At 46.4% G+C, this 20,701-nt stretch overlaps 1 long non-coding RNA gene across 1 annotated transcript in view; it reads left to right on the forward strand.

Annotated features, from left to right (window-relative positions):
- The window catches only part of LOC102479966 (uncharacterized), a 135,971-nt gene that overhangs the window by 39,346 nt on the left and 75,924 nt on the right, over positions 1–20,701 (forward strand). The window lies entirely within an intron of this gene.

A 20,701-nucleotide genomic window follows, 5' to 3' on the forward strand; every position in this document is an offset into this window, starting at 1 on the left:
AAGAGTGCCAGAAGAGGACTTTAAACCTGGGCTCTATAGCTGCCAACTAGTAACATAAGCTAATAGGCGTGACTCCCCAGGCTTCAAAGGAGAACTGTAGTGCTGGCCTTTCTTCTCCAGAGGGCCACGGTGAGGAGACAGTGACTTTAACAGTGTTCCCCAAAATTCATGTTTTCTCAGTGCCTCTGAATGTGATCTGATTCAGAAACAGGCTTTTTTTTGGGGGGTGGGGGGGGTTTGCTATAGGGCGTGTGCGCTTGCCAGACAGAGACAGAGAGACAGAAAGCGAGAAATCACCCCTCCGAGGGGGGGATGGCCATGTCCCAATCCCTTCTCCTCCATTCTCCTCTTGAGATCTAGGGCACGCACGCACATGCACCTGGCATGAGTTTTAAGCCACCGGGTCAAGGACACAAACCGTGGTCGACTACGTGCGAGTCCAGCGACATAGCCATTACGCTAACTGCTGGTCCCAGAAACAGACTATTTTCAGATGTGATTAAGGGTCCTAAGATGAAATAGTCTGGGTTTAGGGTGAGCCCTAAGACCAATGGCTGGTGTCCTTCTGAGAACAGTAAGGCAACAGAGAGACTCAGGACACAGGGTCTGAGTGAAGATGCAGGCAGAGACTGGAGATGCATCAGAAGACTCCCACGTAGTCGACCGCGGTTCGCATCCCGGATCCGGTGGCTTAAAACTCACGCCGGGTGCGTGTGCATACGTGCCCAAGATCCTGAGAGGAGAATGGAGGAGAAGGGATTGCGGCGTGGCCACTCCCCCGGGGGGTGATTTCTCACTTTCTGTCTCTCTGTCTCTCTCTGTCTGTCTGGCGAGCGCACGCGCCCTATAGCAAAAACCTCTCCAAAAAAGAAAAAGAAAAAACAAAGCCACGGATTGCTGCAGGCCTCTCACCGGAGGCCAGGAGAGAGGCATGGGGTGGTCTCACCTTCACAGCCCGCAGAAGGACCCATCCTTGCTGCTACCAGGATTGTGGACTGGGCCTCCTGAGCTGCGAGAGAACACATTTCTGTTGGTGGTGGTAGTTCACGGTGAGCCCCCAGGAGCCCAGTACAGAAGGTAGATGAAGTGTCAGAAGTACACAGTGTCACGGCATAAAGGGTGTTGTGATACCAAGCATAGCTGGTTACACAGAGCCCAGGTAAACCCAGAGGCGTTTCGCCTTGTTCAGAGGCTCAGATCTGTCGCAGGTGGTTGCCATGACTGTACTGCAGCAGTCACCTCTCCTCTGGGCAGGAGTGACCTGCAGCTCAGAAGTTCCCTCTGGTTCGGAGGCAAAGGTTAGATGGGCTTGGTGCCAGCTCTAGATGCTGTCTTCCCAGTGCTCGCTCCCAAGCTGGCCCTTGTTCTCAGCGCTCTGCGAGTACACCGTGTGCTTGGCGCTCCTCTGCAGGTGAAGAAACTGACCCAGCATTAGGAGTGACTACAATCTGATCCTAGCTGTCGGGCTCTGGAGCCCGTGCATTGCCCACCTCACAAGGCTGCTCAGAGACTTGCCCATTCCCGATTTATTGGGCAGCTATGGCCAGAGCCTTGGGGTGCCAGCTTGTCCCTCCTCCTTCCACTCCTCCCCCATTATCTAAAGTGCTGACAGGTTATGAAACCCTCAAGTTCTCAAATTCAAGTCCTCGGCAGGCCAGCCCCTGCCTTTGGTCTCCTTCCTGTATGGCGGGTCCCAGGAGCAAAAGTTGTTTACATGAGAGAAGAGAGCTGATTAGAAATGTGAACCAGCTATTTTTTAGCTCAGCTATCCAATATCATGTCAGGTGGGACAGAACAAGGCCCTGGAGTGGCTGCTGATGGCCCCAGGTTGGTGGTAGATCCTGTTACTCACGAGGAAGCTGGCTTCTCACCAGCATCGGCAGAGCAGGGTTGCAGGGGTGCCTCCTCTGAGCTTCTGAGTTGCTCAGGTCCCCTTTTTTTTTACTGCCACAACTAAAACTCCTCTACCTCTCAGCCTCTTTTCCCATTCTGTAGGCCCTGTCCTCATATCCAGCCTCTGCCAGCCACAGTCTACTTCTGTCTGAATCTTTCAAGGCCTCCCAACCATCCACTGGCCTTTGTAACCTCATTTGGTCCCATCTATGGCTTCCAAATTTCTCTCTCCAACTCCAACGCATTCCTGGGCTTCATCCCCTAGACACCTGATGTCTGCAGCTCAACCTGTTCATAACGTTTCTTTCCTCATCACCCTGTCTCACCCGCTTCCCACAACTCACCCACTTGTTTCAGCCCCAAACCTAGGCATCCTCTTAATTCCTCTCTCTTTCACATTCAGCTCACCAGTAAATCGAGTTTAACTCTTTCTCCAAAATATACCCTGCACCTGTCTCAAGTACCAAAACCCTGGTAGAGACCTCATCAGTCTCGTTTGGATACTTTGGTCACTTCCATGTGAGCCCTGCTTCCACCTTGGTCTCTTTCATCCATTCCCCGCCCAAGGAAGCCAGGCCTCCTTCCTTCTGTGAAAACCCATAACTCAGTTTATTGTTCAGCTTAAAGCCCTCCCGTGGCTGCCATGGGGCTCAGAATCAAAGCCAAGGTTCTCTCTCTCTTTCTTTCTTTTCTTTTCTTTTTTTGGAGAGATTTTTACTATTGGGCAAGTGTGCTTGCTGGAAAGACAAAGAGACAGAAAGTGAGAAATCACCCCCCAGGGAGGATGGCCACGCAGCAGTCCCTTCTCCTCCATTCTCCTCAAGGGATTTTGGGCACACATGCACATGCACCTGGCGTGAATTTTAAGCCACCGGGTTCAGGACTCGAACTGCAGTCAACTATGTGAAAGTCCAGCAATGTAACCATTATGCCATCCACTAGTGTGCAAAGCGAAGGTCTTGTGAAGTCTTCAGGGACCTTCTCTCTAGCCCCTTGTCCCGTCATGCTTTCCTCGCCCCATAGCTCCCCACTGCCCGACTATGTCCACAGCTTTTCCACCCCAGGGCCAGGGGCCCTGCTACCCTCACCCCCGGCATGCTCTTCCCAGGACCTCGTATGGCTGCTTGCTTCTCGTCATCTAGGTCCCGGCTCAGTGTCCTCTCCAGAGAGGGGTCTCCCTTCGCCACCCCGCTGGCAACCACACTCTAATTGATCTGCCTGTGTGATCTCCTCCATGGCACTTCCCATAAATGAAATGACAGCCCTTCCTCATTACTCGGAGTGGTTATGCTCCATCAGGTTTCCGAACATGTAATTAGCGAATACTGAACTGCTGGGGAAACGCGGAGCTCGGTATCTGCAAGTCCCCAGCCACAACATTCCCGTGAACAGATGATCCACAGCCGTTTTTATGTGCGCTTTTGTTCAAAGACACCTTATTTAATTGGTTCATTAGCATCGAACTCCCGCCCACCAGCACTACACATGCCTGAATGAAGCACATCCAACACAGGGTCTCCTCGGTAAGGCGCTCCACAGTCTGCTTGCCCTCAGGAACACTAGGTGGCACTTCAGTGGTACCTCTAGTGGCCATTTTAATTATTTTTTATTGAACTTTAATTAATTAATTAATTAATTTAAATTTTTTTCAGAGAGAAAGAGAGAGAAAGTGAGAAAGCAAGCTGCCAGGTCCAGGACTCAAACCATGGCCGGTGGTCAGCCCTGTGGGAATCTGGCACCCTTAACCACCTCACCACCTGCCAGCCCCCCAGTGGCCATTTTAAAACAGAGAAATTGTTAACAGGCAAACGCCTGCCCTCATCTCACAGTAAACGAATTTCTGAGGCCATGAGAGCTTGCTTAGAGGAAGGCTTTATTGCAGAAGCTACCAGCTGTGAGGACCGTAGCACCTAAGACTTAAAATATAGTCTCCACAGATGAGGGGCTAGTGGGGCTTTTAAACACAGGTCAAGAGTGTGACAAGCGAGGATCTGGGGGTAGGAACTCAGGGGCTTTGCAGGAAAGTTTCTCTGATGTCATCTTTGACAGATGGTGCTGTTTTCTTGGTGCAGGGCAGTCTCGAAGAAGGTCCAGAGATGTTATTGTCAGGTCTGTTCTGGGTAGAGGACTCGAGACAAAGATCTCCCAGGACACCAGGATCTCTTCAGTCTTTATATTCTACTTGTGACTGTGTCTTGCCAAAGCTAACAATGAAGGCGATGACCAGGAGCAGAATCACAGTGTGCAGATGGTATTATTATTCAGGAGGGGATGGGACATGCATTCATATTGTATAAATTACCTAGGACTACAGGTACTTTTTAAAAAAATCTGATAAATATTTTATTTAAAACTAAACAAAGAAAACTTGGTTTATCGTTTGTTTGTTTTTTACTTCTCAGATCTGGTATCAAAAATCAGAAAAAGTGGGGCCAGCAGATTGTGTGGTGGTTAAGGTCAAAAAGTGGGGCCAGCAGGTTGTGTGGTGGTTAAGGTGCTAGGTGCCCACATGGTTGATTATACAGTTCAAGTCCTAGACTGGGCAGCTTGGAACACATGCCAGGAGCGTATGTATGCATGCCTAAAATCCCGAGAGGAGAATGGAGGAAAGCGGATTGCACCGTGGTTATCCTTCCCAGAAGGGGATTTCTCACTTTCCCTCCGTCTCTCTCTTTCTCTCTAGTAAGCGCATAAACTTCATGGGGGAAAAAAAATCAACCAAAAAGCAAAAGCATGGCACTAAATGGACTGGGAAAAGTATGCTTGTTTAGGGATTGAGTCCAAAAAGAAGGCTCCGGCTTATCTGAGAACGTGTGCATCAGGCAACTTGAGATCGTCACTGCGGTGCGCATCTGCGAGTGACACCAGAAGAGCTGTGACTGTTAATCTTCAGGTACAACTAAGCGTTAAGAAGTCGGCCAGTTTGCGAATGTGGAATCTGAACAAGGAAGAGCCAGTGTATTTTATATAGTCGTTTTCTATTTCTCCTGAACATAAGCTCCAGGAGACAACTCATGATGGGCCCGTTTGAGTGTCTAGTTTCTTTTTTTTTTTTGTAGAGATTTTCACTGTAGGGCGCGTGCGCTCGCCAGACAGACAGAGAGAGACATAGAGACAGAAAGCGCGAAATCACCCCCCAGGGGGGAATGGTCACGCCGCAATCCCTTCTCCTCCATTCTCCTCTCGGGATCTTGGGCACGCACGCACACGTGCCCGGCGTGAGTTTTAAGCCACCAGGTCCGGGACACGAACCGCGGTCGACTACGTGGGAGTCCAGCGACATAGCCATTACGCTAACTGCTGGTTCCTGAGTGTCTAGTTTCGACTGTAGACAGGAGTGCGCCACCTGAATCATTTCCTGAAGCCGCTGTGCGCACCATGAAGGGCACCGGAACGAGGCACAGCGGCAGCGAATGAGGCCAATTATGTGTCACGTTGGGGAAAACTTTCTGGCTTGAAAATTCCCTTCAGAGGTGTCATTTCCTTTTTTTTCTTTTTTGGAGAGATTTTCGCTATAGGGCGTGTGCACTCGCCAGACAGACAGAGAGAGACATAGAGACAGAAAGCGAGAAATCACCCCCCAGGGGGGCTGGTCATGCCACAATCCCTTCTCCTCCATTCTCCTCTCGGGATCGTGGGCACGCACGCACACGCGCCTGGCGTGAGTTTTAAGCCACCGGGTCCGGGATGCAAACCGCGGTCGACTACGTGGGAGTCCAGCGACATAGCCATTACGCTAACTGCTGGTTCCCAAGAGGTGTCATTTCAGTCGGTCTCACAACAACCCGCGGCAGGGCTGGCTGCTGTTTCAAGGTGCAGAAACTGAGGAAAGGTGATGCACCTGGCCAGAAAGAAGCTGAGCTGGGATTGTACCTAGAGAGACCTGAATCTTGGGCCTGGAATCTCCCCCTGGCAGATTAATAACCACCACCCACTTGCCCCTCTGGTCGCAGGAGCAGGGGTTCTGGGCTGGACCACTTGTCAATCAGCATCTCAGAACAATGTGGGAGGCCAGAGGGCCTTGAATGTGGCTTTGAGGAGATGTGGCTGAGGAGGAGGTCCTCCGCAGGGAAGGAAAGACTTGGGAGGGGCTCGGAGCAGGCCTGCTCAGCCAGGATGGCCTCAGGCCAGCACAGCGGCCAGGCTGGCCCAGACAGCCCAGACAGACGAGCCAGCCGTCTGCGCAAGGACTGAGGAGTGCAGCATTCTCCTGTCAGCAGCCAAGATCGCTCCGAGTCCCTTCCGGGGCTTTGCATCCTTCTCCAGAAGCCTCTAGGGATTAAGCCGTTCCCTGAAGCCCTTCAGCACCACACAGCTAATCCCTGAGGCCATCTGCAGTGTGTCAGTCTGAGGCTGTAGAGGGACAGAGTTTGTGTCCCCTCTTTTGCCCCCTTGCAGTCCACTCAGGGAGCACGCTGAGGAAACAGCAGCCATCCTGTCCTCTGGTGTGGGTTCCCTGGTATTGCTTGGTAGGGGTGGGGTTGGTGGGAGCTCAAAGAATGATCGCTGCCATCAGTGAGAGAAGGAAGGGAGGGAGGAAAAAATGACATTTGCAGAACATGTGAACGCTATCTTGCCCACAGACCTTCTTGCAGCCTCCGTCTCATATTTTCCTGGGGGCTGGTCCCTAGGGACACCTGCTGGCACTTGGCCATGGTCTTAGGTGCTCTATATACACTGTTCTGGCCTTGGCCCATGGTTTCAGCTGCCATGTGGGGATGGCTCCTGTTCCGGGGGACTCGCATGCTCTCGGGCACCAGCCGCCTCAAGAACACACCTTGAGTCTTTCTGCTTTTGGCCTTGAGGCTTCCTGGCTGGGAGCCTTCGTCACCCACTGCAGGGGCAGCGCAGGGGCCTGGGGTGTTAATGGTCTAATGAAGGTAGTCGGTGAATGCCCAGTCCCCTGTCATCAGGAGCACAGTCAGGGAAGGCCTTGGCAGGTTGAACTTCCACGGCCTCAGTTCGCTACTCTCACCCCCTCCTCTCTCAGAGCCCGGTGTGCAGTGCAGGAGGCAGGGTGGAGAGGGGGTATAGGACCAGTGTGGGCCAAGCACCTTCCCATTCCACCATTCCCCCTTGGTGGTCCTGGTGGCAGGGGTGACTTTATGAGTGCATGACCTGCCTTTGTTTTTTTTTTTTTTTGAGAGATTTTCACTGTAGGGCGCGTGCACTCGCCAGACAGACAGAGAGAGACATAGAGACAGAAAGCGAGAAATCACCCCCCAGGGGGGATGGTCACGCCGCAATCCCTTCTTCTCCATTCTCCTCTCGGGATCCTGGGCACGCACGCACACGCGCCCGGCGTGAGTTTTTTAAGCCACCGGGTCCAGGACATGAACCGCGGTCGACTATGTGGGAGTCCAGCGACATAGCCATTACGCCAACTGCTGGTTCCCCTGCCTTTGTTTTAATGCTCTGTTATCGTTCTCTTTTTTGGGGAGAGGTTTTTGCTATAGGGCGCGTGCGCTCACCAGACAGACAGAGAGAGACAGAGAGACAGAAAGCGAGAAATCACCCCCCAGGGGGGATGGTCACGCCGCAATCCCTTCTTCTCCATTCTCCTCTCGGGATCCTGGGCACGCACGCACACGCGCCCGGCGTGAGTTTTTTAAGCCACCGGGTCCAGGACATGAACCGCGGTCGACTATGTGGGAGTCCAGCGACACAGCCATTACGCCAACTGCCGGTCCCTTATCATCCTCTTGATGTCTTCAAATTCTTTCTCTCTTTTACTTTCTGTAAAAAGCATGTGTGCTTGCCAGAGAGAGACAGAGAAGAGAAAGCAATCCCAGGGCGATGGTCACACTGCAACCCCTTCTCCTCCATTTCTCCTTTCAGGACTTTGGGCATGCACACACATGTGCCTGACGTGTTTCCTAAGCTGCCTAAAACCACAGGATCGGCCATGTGGAGTCTGGCTGGCTTAAACTCCAGGCCATGGAGCCAGCCCTCTAATTCCTAGTACTTTCTGAACCAGGGGCTCTGCATTTTCATCTTGCCCCGGGGCACACAGACCACACAGCAGGTCCTGCCTGGTGGTCTGGTGTTCAGGAGGAGCCTCTGCTAATGATGGCGGAGAAACCAGCCCTGCCTCTGGCCACATTCTGCTCATTGTTTCTTCCTTCCTCTGAGCACAACAGAAAGTGCAGGCCACAGTGGGAGCTTTTATCAGGGTCCCTGTGATGAAGCTCAAAGGGGTGAGAGAGCGGGAACACAGGCCTTAGTGGCCAGCTGGTCTACCCCCTCCCCCCACCACCAGAGTGGGTGCTCCTGCCCAGCACCCCTGGCACGGGCTCACCCTGCCTCTTTGTGAATTCTTCTAGTGATAAAAAAGAGCCTATTTCATCACAGACTGTGATCGCAACTGCCCTGGCTTTGGTGAAGTGCTCTAAGGTTCTCCAAACCGTCACAGGGATTACCTCACCGGGTTCACCCCACTCTCCTCTGTGCACAGAGGAGTGGAAACTGCAGACAGAGTCTGACTTCCAGATTAGCAGCCCTTGCTCCCCCTCTCAGCCATTCCCTTTCTTCTCGGCAATGGAAATTGCACCTCTTCTAGGAAGACCTCCAGCCAAAAGAGAAGTAGGCCCAGCCACAGTGGTACAGCTGGTAGGTGCTGCTGTGGGTTGCTGGAGCCATGTGGGAGGCCCAGGTTCAAATCCTAGGTAGAAATGAGCACAGAGGGTGTGCTATGTGTGCCCAGGACCCTGGGTAGTTGGAGACTCGGTGGGAAGAGGGCCACGATGAGGCCAGACTCTGTCAAAGTTTTCCATCTTCATCTCATTAAAAAAGGAAATAATATTGGGGCCGACAAGTGGCATGGCGGTTAAAGGTGCTGGACTCCCACATGGCCGACCATGGTTCAAGTCTCAGACCTAGTGGCTTGCTTTCTCACTTCCTCTCTCTCTCTCTCTCTGTGTCTCTCTGATCAAACTGGAAAATAATAATGATAATAATAAATAAAGTTAAAATAATTTTTTTTAAAAAAGGAAATAATATTAAAATTTAGATAATGAGGGGTCGCAGGTGGTGTGGTGATTGAGGTACTGGACTCCCACAGGGCTGACTATAGTTCAAGTCCTGGACCTAGCTGTTTGCTTTCTCACTTTCCCTTTCTCTCTCTTTGTGTCTCTCTGGTCAAATTAAAACAAACAAACAAAAATTATAAATAATTATAAATAATTATAAATAATTCTTTAAAAGAGTTAGATAAAGAAAATAACTCTTCTTTCTTTGTACTAAATCAGTTGGTCCTCCGAGCTGAGAGTGATATAATGGCTTTCTTCCAGCTGATTCACTTTGAGTGCCAAGCCTTCAACACCTGCTTTAAGTGTACTGGAGCTCTGTTTAAGGTGGCCCAGTGGGATTACAGACTGTCCCTTCCCTGTTGCCCAAAGAAACAAACACAGAGATTTTGAAACAAAAACATCACAACCACCTCAAACAGCCAGCAGCACCAACATCAATCACACAAAGAAAGAGGGTAGAGCCCCCGCATTGAAAAGTGCCAATCAAGAAAAGAAAGAGAAGCTTCTAGAATCACGTGGTTTTTACCTTATCCCCCTTGCCAGAGGAAACGTGTATCAGGAACAACCTGAGCAAGAGGGGATGGACAGGGCAAGAAACTGAGTGAAGGTCCCTGAGCTGAGTGGGCTGTGCAGGGCACTCTGGGTGCCTATCTTCAGGTGGGGTGAAGGGGTAGGGGAGACGCTGGAGCCCATGTGAGGAGCAGCCTGGGCAGAATAAGCCTGTGCAGTGGCCCTCCGGTGTGCACAGGTGGGTGTGCACACGTGCCACAGCATGTCTGGGATGAGTGGCAGGAGACACGGGTGGGGCGATGGAGCACACCCTGACACTGAGGCTGCCGAATAAGAGAAGATGCACGTGGATTTACTTAGCGTGTGTGGGGAACTCACAGGAGTGTGATTATGCAAGTTCCCAATGGGGGATAGGTGCTCCTGTACCCAACCCACACGGCCGGAAGTGCAGACTAACTTACATGCGCTGCTAAATGTTTTTTTTGGGGGGGGGGAGGAATGGAGGAATGTAGGCAGTTCTTTCTAGGGGCAACAGATTAATAGTGCAGGGAATGACTGGCCCCAAAATAACTGGGAAATGCTTTCCTCTAGGATCTGAATAACCTGTGAGACAGACATCATCCACTGTGGCTCCATTTCTCCTCTTCTGCCATGAGATAAGAGATTTCAGACCCCACATGGAAAACAATTGAGTTTTCATTGGTGGGTCCAGTTTTAGGGGGAAAAAAATAAAGGAAACATCAAAGTAAAGTCAGCCGATCTTCAGAGCTTTCGACTTAAACAATAGCGTACCAGGGTGCCGTATCTGGGTGACAGTCCCCAGATTCCTTCACATGCATTTCTACCCTCTCTTAGGTGTTCCACTCTCCTGCATCTGCAGCTCACGGAAAACCCTCAGTGACTCAAGGCCTGCACTTTCACTTCCTCCTTGTCTGTGTCCCTGTGTTCCCACCCACCACTGCCTCCCCCGTCACCACTCACCCCTTTCCCAGTGATAAGCAGTTTTCAAAGGAGAGGCCCTCTGGGCCCCTGTGGTTAAATGGGTCCCTCCAGAGGGGCGGGGGGTGGTCCTATCTCCTCTCCTTCCTCGCTCACTTTACTAATAAAGAGCCACCAGAGTCTGAGTTAGTGCTCGTGACAGGCCGGGTCCCCAGCACTCAGACACAGGTCTGGTCCCTGCGCCCAGGGTTACTCCTGCTCTGAAGGCTGGCTTCGACAGTCCACAATTCCATTCCTCTGCCTCCAGGAAAAACCGCTTTATGAAGCCCATGTTCATTAACTCATTCATTCCCTTGCCTCTCCTAGCAGTCCTCTGGGAACAAAAAGCCAGGTCTTCCTGGGATAAGCCAGCCAGGACTGGGCTGGATTCCAGGTTCCTGGGCAGGCATCTCCATCTTCACCAGTTTCTGTTCAGGCCAAGCCTCCCGCCAATGATGGCTTCTAAGTACTTCCAGATCTCTGCTTCCATCCTCTCTCCTGGAAGGTTCGCCTTTAGGTGTTGCTCTGGTCGCAGTTCTGTGGATGGTGGCTAGACAGCTTGTCAGGCAGCGATCAGGTTGGGGAATCGAAGGCTCGTAGGGCCAGATGAGCTTAGAAATATCACCTGCTCCTCACCATTCCGCTCCTGCCCTGCCTCCCTTCCCCACTGGTTGCTGACCCAGCTCTCCCTCGCTTTGTACTCTACCAGGGTATCTCAGTAACTAGAAGTGAAATTTGATTCTAATCTGCCCGCTTCCTGCAGGTACACAAGTTCCTAATTGAGCACTTGGCACTTACAAATGACAGATAAAATGTCAGTTCTCAAGATCCAAACTTGGGGTTCAGCTCCATGGCCTGGTGGTCGAGGCAGCCAGATCCCACTTGTCTGACCCTGTGGTTTGATTCTCAAACCCAGTGGCTTAAGAAACACCAGGTCCATGGGCACACATGCCCCAAATCCCGACAGGGTAGAAGAAGGGAGAGAGGATTGTGGCGTGAGCATTCCCTATGGTGCGTGCTTCCTCTCTACCCCCTCTGGTGAACTCACACACACACAAAATTTTTTTTTTAATATTTTTTTTTTTAAAAAGAAACTTCCAAGTCTTCTGCAAGTAAACAGAAAAAGGTTTCAAACTTTCTGATGCTTTGCGATGCTTTCAGTACATAGTTTTATATTTAGGATCACATGAATTATACACAGAGAACTGTGGGCTGGTGGACAGTTTCCAAATACTAGAAACTATATTTCCCTCTCTTTTGATAATTAGTCCAAGGCTTCACCACAAGTGATATCATGTCTCAGAGATAAAAATAGGTCCCTATTAAGACCACATAATGTCTTCTGTCTAGCAGATCCCATTTCTTCTTATGCCACAGCCTCCGTAACTTCCTAACTGGCTCTCCGACCTCCAAGCATCTTTCCGCTGCTGCCTGGAGCCTTGGATACATTAGGGCTGACTGTGGCTCAGAGCACAGCTGTGCTGACCCCACTTGTCCACCTTACAGACCCAAAGGACCCAGGGCTCTGGAAAATAGGCCTGTGTGACAGTGAGACAATTTTTATGCACACAACAGGTCATTTGGAGTTTAGACACAGCAAAGTGTGGAAATAATTTACATTCTCTGTCAAACCCAATTGAAATGGGATTAAAAGCAGCCTCCTGAGCCAGTGGGTAGCACAGAGGTTAAGGCAGCTGGATCCCACAGGGCTATGGTGTTCCAGAGCCAGGGGCCTGAAAATCGCACCGTGTGTGTGTGTGTGTGCGCGTGCTTGCGCGCGTATGCCCAAAGTCCCAGGAGGAGAATGGAGAAGGGATTGCAGCATGGCCATCCTCTCTGGGGAGTGATTTCTCACTTTTTCTCTCTGTCTCTGGCAAGCACATACTTCTTATAACAAACTTAAAAAGGCAGGGGGGGGGGACCAGCAGTTAGCCTAATAGCTTTGTTGCTAGACTCCCATGTAGTCCCAGACCCAGTGGCTTAAACTCACACCAGGTGCATGTGTGTGCGTACCGGAGATCTCGAGAGAAGAATGGAGAAGGGATTGCAGCGTGGCCATCCCCTGGGGGGCTGATTTCTCGCTTTCTGTCTCTCTCTGGCGAGCGCACAAGCCCTAAAGCAAAAACCTCTCCAAAAAAAATGAAAGATAGCAAAAAAAGCCTCTCCAAAAAAAAAAAAAAGGGGGGGGGGAAGCAACCTGTTTTTTGGGCACTCAGTACAATGTGCTAATGTCCTGTGTTTCGTGTACATTATCTCATTTAATACTGACAACGCTTTGAAAGGTTTCCATTTAACATAAGAGTAGAGTGAGACCGAGAGGGTAAAATACTTGACTCAAGTTCACGGGTCAAGTCATGGGTTCTGCTGTCCTTGTGCTGGACTCAGACAGGACCTCGAGCTGCATGGAGCCTTGAAGGAGGGATGTTAGGGCAGTCAGGATATAGAATCTATCCCCCTCAGTGAGATAAAAGCACTCTATCTTCTACTATAAATAAAAAGCAAAAATGCACTTCACTTCCATCTCCAAAAAGATAAAAATCATGAATTTCAGATTTTTAATGGTGATTATCCCTGCAACAACCGAGAAAAACACATACAAAAAGATGGTCTTTTTAGGGTTTTCACTAGGAAAAAGAAATTATGGGAGCTTTTTAGATTCACCACTTCTTTAATGAACATACTTAACACTAGGCCGAACTTCTTTTATTTTATATAGATAGAAACATGAACAGAGGTAATTTGCTATTTAGGGGAAAACATCTGATGAGAATCAAGTGAGCTGGTGCTAGTCCCTGTGATTCCAAAGTAGCCATTTGATGCTACCAGCAAGGGACTAAAATTGCACCAGAATGAAATCTGTCATCCCCAAAACAAGGCAATTTCTGAAGTTCCTACCAGCTCTGAAATCCTAAGGAACAATGAGTCAATCAGTGTCAAAAATATGAGGGAATAGCAAATTTTGTAAAATAAATAAATAAATAAATAAAAAAGATGGAATTAAAGTTTATTTTGGTGTGAGAAAATTTTGAAATCCATGTACTGTTTTTAAATAGTACGTTTTCCATGAACTTCTTGAAGATCCCCCTCATAATACAGATTACTATGAAGCACTATCTTTATTCTTTTAGCTAGGCATCTACTTGGTTAATGTGACTTGTATGAGTGAGGGATGGATCAACAGCTTTCATCGGCTTCAAGTATTTGGAAGTTCAACATTTCCATGAATTGAAATTATGGATAAGCTTCCTCAAGCATGGGAACTCTTCTAGACCCATCTAGTGTTTTTTATATTCAAAGAGCTGAGGAATTTTTTTTACTGTGATAGTTGGTCTTCAAAAATGTCTGCCAATAAACCATGCTGCTCAATGTTCCCACTCCCAAATCGAGTCTGGACTGACCCTGTGACTTGCTTTAAATAAACAAATGCAGCAGCAAAAGCTACTCTGTGCCAGTCCTGGCCTAAGCCATAAAAATCGTAGTAACTTCTACTTTGGGAGTCCCGAGCTGCCATTGTTCTCATTGTCTCACACTATCAGATTTCAACACATCCAATCAGGCCCAAATGCCCCACTTCTAATGGCATCCTTTGTCCTAACTGAAATGTGTATAAATCAGGGAAGGACAAAAAGCTCTATTGTGGGCTATAGAGGCCTTGATTAAAAGAAGCTTTTGTGTCACTGATATTTTGAATTATCCCTTTGTTTGGCCTTATAGAGGGAGATGCTGAATGGTTGCAGAGTGCACAGCTACCTGAAGTGGGAGGGAGGCCCTTTGCAGGTTGAGTCCTCAGGGTTGGCACTCTCAGGACAGAGTTCACATGGGGGCTGATTTCCTAGAACTCCCCATGTTTGAGTCCTTGAAAAGTCTCTGTGTATCAGTGGTAGATGCACCTGTTTGTGGACAGCTGCCTTTGGCCTTCCGTTTGTCTTCCAGTTCTCCTGGGGTTCCTCTTCCTAGCACCTCGAGCTCTTCTGGTCTGCTTCCACGGAGAGAACCTACTTTCTTTTCCTTGCAGTGTCCATCAGTTGCTTCTGACAGTGTCAGCTAGTAAAACTGAAGACAAGGCCCTTTCCAGGGGGTTCTTGCACCACCAATGAAACAGAGGGATGAAGATGCAACAACTGATATCTCAGGAGATCCTAGCCCTATGTTTTCTCAGTGACACTGCTAAGACAGCTGCTATGGTCACAAGGATGAGGAGTGTGCCCTTGCCTCAGTTAAGTGAACAGAGAGAATTAACCATCTCCATCTCTAGATGGAGTCTCGTATTCCAGGCAGAGGCAACCCAATCTTTCCTGGGGAAAACTCAGCCATGAGCTCAGTGATGTACTTCATGCTTATCAGTAGAAACCAGTACTCCAGTCCCTCCTTGTGTAGAATGAGTCTAATCATACCTAGATAAGAAAACTTCTGCTTATGAAAGGAGCCTGTCTCACCTTGAGGGGTCACCATCTCCCACTTCCATTTGTGTGTCTATTTCTGTGTGATCTGACCTGTTGAGACTTCTACTTCTTATGAGAGTCTGTAAGAGTGAAGAAGAAGGTTACCCAGATCCTGAGAGGTAAAAATTTATTGATTTCTATCATATCAGCATGTTATGATATGGTCACACCTGCTCATACAGCTGACTTTTCTTAAGAGCCAAAAGAGAATTTTTTTCCCTTTTAAAAATACATCTTTTCAGCAAAAAGAAACATTTTAATAACAAACATTTTCATATTAAGTGGGAATTAAAAACAGTAGCCACCCCCTCCCCCCCACCCCTAGCTCATGAGAAATAGGGCTGGTCAGCAATAGATCTCTGAGTGCTTCAAATTTGCTTTTGGGCCTTTGCCCCATTCTGTTCTTGGTCTTCCACAGAAAGTACTTCTAGGGAAAATCAATTAGGAAGGATCTCACCAAAACAGCAGCCTAAAATCCAGTTAGAAAACAAAGAGGTAGACTGAAATGTAACTGTTTAACTCATTTGGTAGATGGTAAAAGATATATCTAATATAGTTCTTTTTTTTTCCAGTGGAAGCAATCCATGTTCTACAAATACCTAAATAACTAATGCTTAAAAGAAAATCTTAGAGATACCTATACTATGGCCTACTTAGCTTTGAGAAATGAAAGCATAAAACCAGTGTTAGAAATATGCAGGAAATGTTTTGTTAAATTTTTCAAAATCAAATGGTTGCTCTGTAGGACCAATATTAATGCTTTTCCCACTCTTTAAAGCCCCTGCCAGTGTAAATGATAGGAATTTCCTGAGACCAGTGACTAATTATGAGAAGTTTATTCAACACTAATAGTTTAAAAACATAAAAATAAGTCAGGACTATGGTGTGCTAGAAATGGCTCCTACTGGCTTTCAAATTATAGAATTTTGTTAGCTGTTAAACAGTTGTTATTAAATTATGTAAACTTACACTTAGTGATGACGCTTAAAGTGGTTTTAATTTATGAGTGTCATTTGTACAAGAGTAAGGAAGAGTTTAACAGAAGATCATGTATTAGATTGAATGACAATAGATTTATTTGGAAATGAGTTAGTGGACGAGGATGTAATGCCACTTTTCAAATCATGGTTGAAAGGCAACCATAGTTTGGCTGTAAGAGTTCAGCAAAAAGCAACTATGTATCCTATAAGAATCAACTGCCTATATGGAATTTACAATAAACTATATTTTATTGTCCCTTGTTAATTATGTTATACAGCCTTGCAATTAGCAAAAACTTATAACAAACTTGAACATACTTGTATATATACTTCCCTCCCCCTCCCCAGAGAACAGAGTGTTAGGGCATTTACCAGCACACCACTGGATAGGGAGAAAGGAGAGGAGGGGGAAATATTTTAAAGCCAAAGAAAGAAGTTCATTTGGTTTTCCAGTTTGCCCTTGGCATCCTTCTGCCACAGTGTACTCTAAATACATGTCTACAGATGTCGAAGCCCAAATCGCTATAGTAAAACCCCAACTCCCCATCCCACTACTAAGAATTAAAAGCACTTTACTTGAAAAAAATCAACTTTATTTTTTCTAGATTTAAAAAAAAAATAGAACCAGCTATTAATTTTTGTTGAGAAAATGCTTCTTTTGGTGTTCACATCTAAATTTCTGAAAAGGTGATCTGGTTACTAAGATCATCCCAAATGCATTCATAAACCAGATCCACGTGTGACCAGCCCTTTACAAAAATTAATTAGTTGCCACAGCCTTTACATTCATTCTTATCACACATTACAACATGCAGATACACAAAGAAAGAACGGGCAATAAGCTGAAGTAAACGTGACGGCGTCAGGAAAATAAAACTCCATCTGTATAAAATAAATACAACTTTGCAATAACTGTAAAGAAAAGGAAAGCACTTAATAAAAATAATGGCAGTTGAATGTAGAACTGTCTCATTACCCAATCTTAAAATAAGTTACTGTAAAATGCATAGACTCTTTATGTATGAAGAATTTGTGCACCACAGTCACGTGTTCAACAGTTGTACACAATAAAAATAAAGCCATCCAAGATATGTGTGCATACGTTGCAACAAGAATACACTTAACAAAATTTTTGCTCTTTAAATTGTTTTAAAAAAATATTAAATGTAAAAATCCTCAGATGGAAATTCTGCAGAAAAAAATCCCTATTTTATCTTCCACATGGCTACAGTCACCCTCCCCCAACAGTTCGGCACCCTCAGCTTACTCCCAGGGTCCAGCTCCTAATTGCTGGGGATCGGTGCAAAATGATTACGATAAGCACCAACCAAAGACTGCTCCAGAGAACACCCGGCCCCTTCATAATCTAGAATTTGCTAACTTAGGTGGTTTTGGTCCCAAACACATTAGACTCTACCCTTGTAAAATGAACCAGTGTACCCGCTGCCTGGTGCTGCTTGTGGCTGCGCCTCTCGGGCGGACAGACACGAGGCTTCCAGCACCGCAGGACAGAAACACTAACAGAGCATTTTGATCTGTCCTGTGTGGACCAAGCTGAGTGCGCTCATGCTGGTAACTCCAGAGTGAAGTCCTGTGTAACTTCAGAAAAAGGACAAAGAAAACAATGAACTCTTCCTATGCAGTAGTGCAAATAAAACATGTCTTTTTTTAAATACAAAAAGTATCCAAGCAGACTACCCATGATTAAAGACTACTTTCTACGATTATACCTAGGCCCGACTAGTTCAGAAAATGCATTAGGGAAATGATTGTCAAAACATTACTAAGACTAATCCACAAGAAGTGAGCGACATGAGCAGAGAATGAAGAGGCGTCCCTGACATCAGTCCAGACGATGGCAACACTGGAATGATGTCTGAGGTTTACATTTGGTGATGTGAAATTTCACTTTCATAAAAGGCTTCAGAACAATTTCAATACCACCTACTCTTGATTACTAAGGGATGCCTTTTCTAGCCCACAGATTATTCAGGCTTTTGTATTTTTTTCTTCCAAATAGCTGTCTGTCTTTCCATATCATTTCACTATACATTATTAACACAGTCATAAATACTGGGTCGTCTGAAAAGTCAAGATGCATTTTTGCATAGAAAAACCTAGAAAAATACATCATGACTTTTCCGACAACCCCATACATAGGCAAGAGAAATTATTAAACACCACAAATAATTTTTAATTAGTAAGCATCTCCAGAAGAGAGATGAGACCAAAAATTCAAACTCCTAAATAAACTTAGAGTTTTGGCTTACCTATGACTTATTACTGGATTAATTACTATACATTAGTTATCTAGTAATTGATTAATCCAGTAAGTCTAGTTCCTTCACTGTGGAAAACTAAGGATTGGTTGTAATATTTAAAACTACTTAATAATATGACAGATCCGAACTTAGAGCTATCTTTTCTTTACTATTAAGATTTTCAAGTAATTTGCCCACCCTAAAACATTATTTTCCATTCTGTAATTTTTCTTTACCTTCCATTTCCTATAGCTTTCTCCACAATATATGTACATTTTGATACCAATAATTATTTCTGAAGTGAAGAGTGAACTGCTGGCTTGGTCACTTTTGTGGTCCCTGGCCTTGCCTATGGCCAAGCACATGCTCCACTTCTGTGACCCTTTGCTACTGGGACTCTAGCGACGCATTCTCAACCCCGTCTGCTGTGGGAATCGAGGCAGTCTAGTAGAGATCAACAGGTGCTGAGATTCTAACTAAGCTACTGGCATAAAGCTGGCATATTTTATTTATTTTCTTTCCCTTTGACAAAATGTATACCCTTTAAACCTTCTTTCACACAAAGAAAGTACAAATTAGGCATTTTTATTCCGTACAGTGGCATATTGCTGCTCCCCCAGATTGCCACAGGAGAACACCGATTCTCTGTTTACAGTCCCTACTGCAAGTGGAGAACTCCAGTTACTGATACGGAAAGTATTGTCAATGTTCTCAAACAAACATATTTTGCAAACAGAAGAGAGAGAACATGTTGATAAAGAATTGAGGAGGGACAGGGCAGAGCAAATACACATCTATTTACAATTCACAGATCTATTTTCAAAAATGAACTCACGCATCTATTGGGACGTACTTGTCACTCTGGATACTGTGGAAATGACACTGTGCTTGAAAAGTAAAGCATCTTACAGGATAGTCTGTTTACTGCATATGGCATATTTCCTAGTATCATGTTCCTTAGGAACACAGTGACAGCTAGAGTGGCCCTAAGCCACATTCATGTATGAAGGTATGCATTTATTTTTGGATAGGAGAACTGGCCACCATACCCTGTGCCTTGCTTTAGCAATGAGGAAAAGGTCTGTTCACTAGGACTGTGCATGCTACACTGGACAGTTGCTCACGCTACTTTTCCCCCAGACGGCTGACCGCTCCTCTCAAAAGAACAATTTCAGTTCGTCTTGTTATTTAGTTATGTTTACTGGGCCCCAAGCAGAAGCACATTAAGCTTCTGTTGGGCTTTGTATCATCATCCCTCTAAGGTGAGATTGGTGTTACTTACTCACTGTCACTGTAGAACACATAATGAAAGGCTTAGATGAAAAAAAAAAAAAAAGCATTTCATGACAACCATTATCAAAGCGAACACATTAACACTGTCTTCTGAATGTTACTAGTAGTAGTATAATAGTCAATGAGGTATTTCAGTTAACGTGTCACTCTTCGTTCACACAGGCACAAGATATCCTAAAGATGTAGCTTTGTGGCCTTTTATTTGGTGTTACTTTGTCCTTCCCATGTAACTAGGGGAAAATTCACATCTTTTCAGTTTTGTTTTTTGTGTTATTTTTTTGGTTAATTTAAAAGTGGGAGACATAAACCTTTATTTTTGTTTTATAGCCTTCTTCTCAGAATTGTTCTTTGTGTAATTAGTGACAACAGGGAAATCTACAATGCTCTTATCACAGAAAACTGTCTTACTAGCCTTATAATCCCAAACCAAAAGCATACTCTATTTCAACAATGATGCAGTTCCAGTCCCTTCTGAGAAGAGTTTGGTTCTTCTGTGAGGTAAATCGGGCAAACTCAGTGACAAATTAAAAAAATATGTATTTTTAGAAACAGAAACAATTTTATCCTCTTTAAAAGCAATTGAAAGAGACTGGGAAGCCTTTTGTGCTGGTCCCTGTCCTGGCTACAGCCACCTGAGAGGTGACTCCTTGGGGTGATGATGAAACAAACTATGCCTGCACGGGTTCTGGGGGTGCTGTGTCTGGCTCCCCCAATGTCTGGTTCCCCAACGTCTGGCTCTAGCTCTTATTTTTCTAATAAATTACCCTTGTTTGCCCTTAAGCCGATCATTGAAATGTTTTTCATTACTTTGTTTCTACCATCCCCAAATGCATTTAGTGCCAACATCAAAGTCAGAGAAGAAAAACAGAAAAAGAAGACTCTGAGCTACCATCAGTCATAACATCAGGGTGGCGCCCAGTGCAGAGTGGCGTTGAGGGCATCAGCAGGCAAATAAAGGACAGCCCCTTGGAAATCCTGCTCACTGATCATGCTTACTCTTGTTTTCGGGCTATATTACTAATTCTTTGCTATATTTGCATCTGATAAAAGTGTGTTTTGTAAAATACAATGATCCATCTATGATATGCCTTTATACAAAAAAGAGAACTCAGATGATCCCCCTCCCCCCAGTCCCCTACAAGGTAAAACAGTGGTGCATGTAAACATGGTGCGGGACTGAGCTAGCCTTTGTGAAGAACACAGTCTAGTACCAGAAAAGACCTGGTGGACACTGCCCTCTCCCCACGGAGGATGCCCACACTGTACCTCAGTTAGCTATTGAGGACTAGTTTGTTACTGCAAATGACAGGGAAAGA

This window comes from Tupaia chinensis, unplaced genomic scaffold (assembly GCF_000334495.1).
Source record: "Tupaia chinensis unplaced genomic scaffold, TupChi_1.0 Scaffold142846_1, whole genome shotgun sequence".
NCBI classification, from domain to species: domain Eukaryota; kingdom Metazoa; phylum Chordata; class Mammalia; order Scandentia; family Tupaiidae; genus Tupaia; species Tupaia belangeri.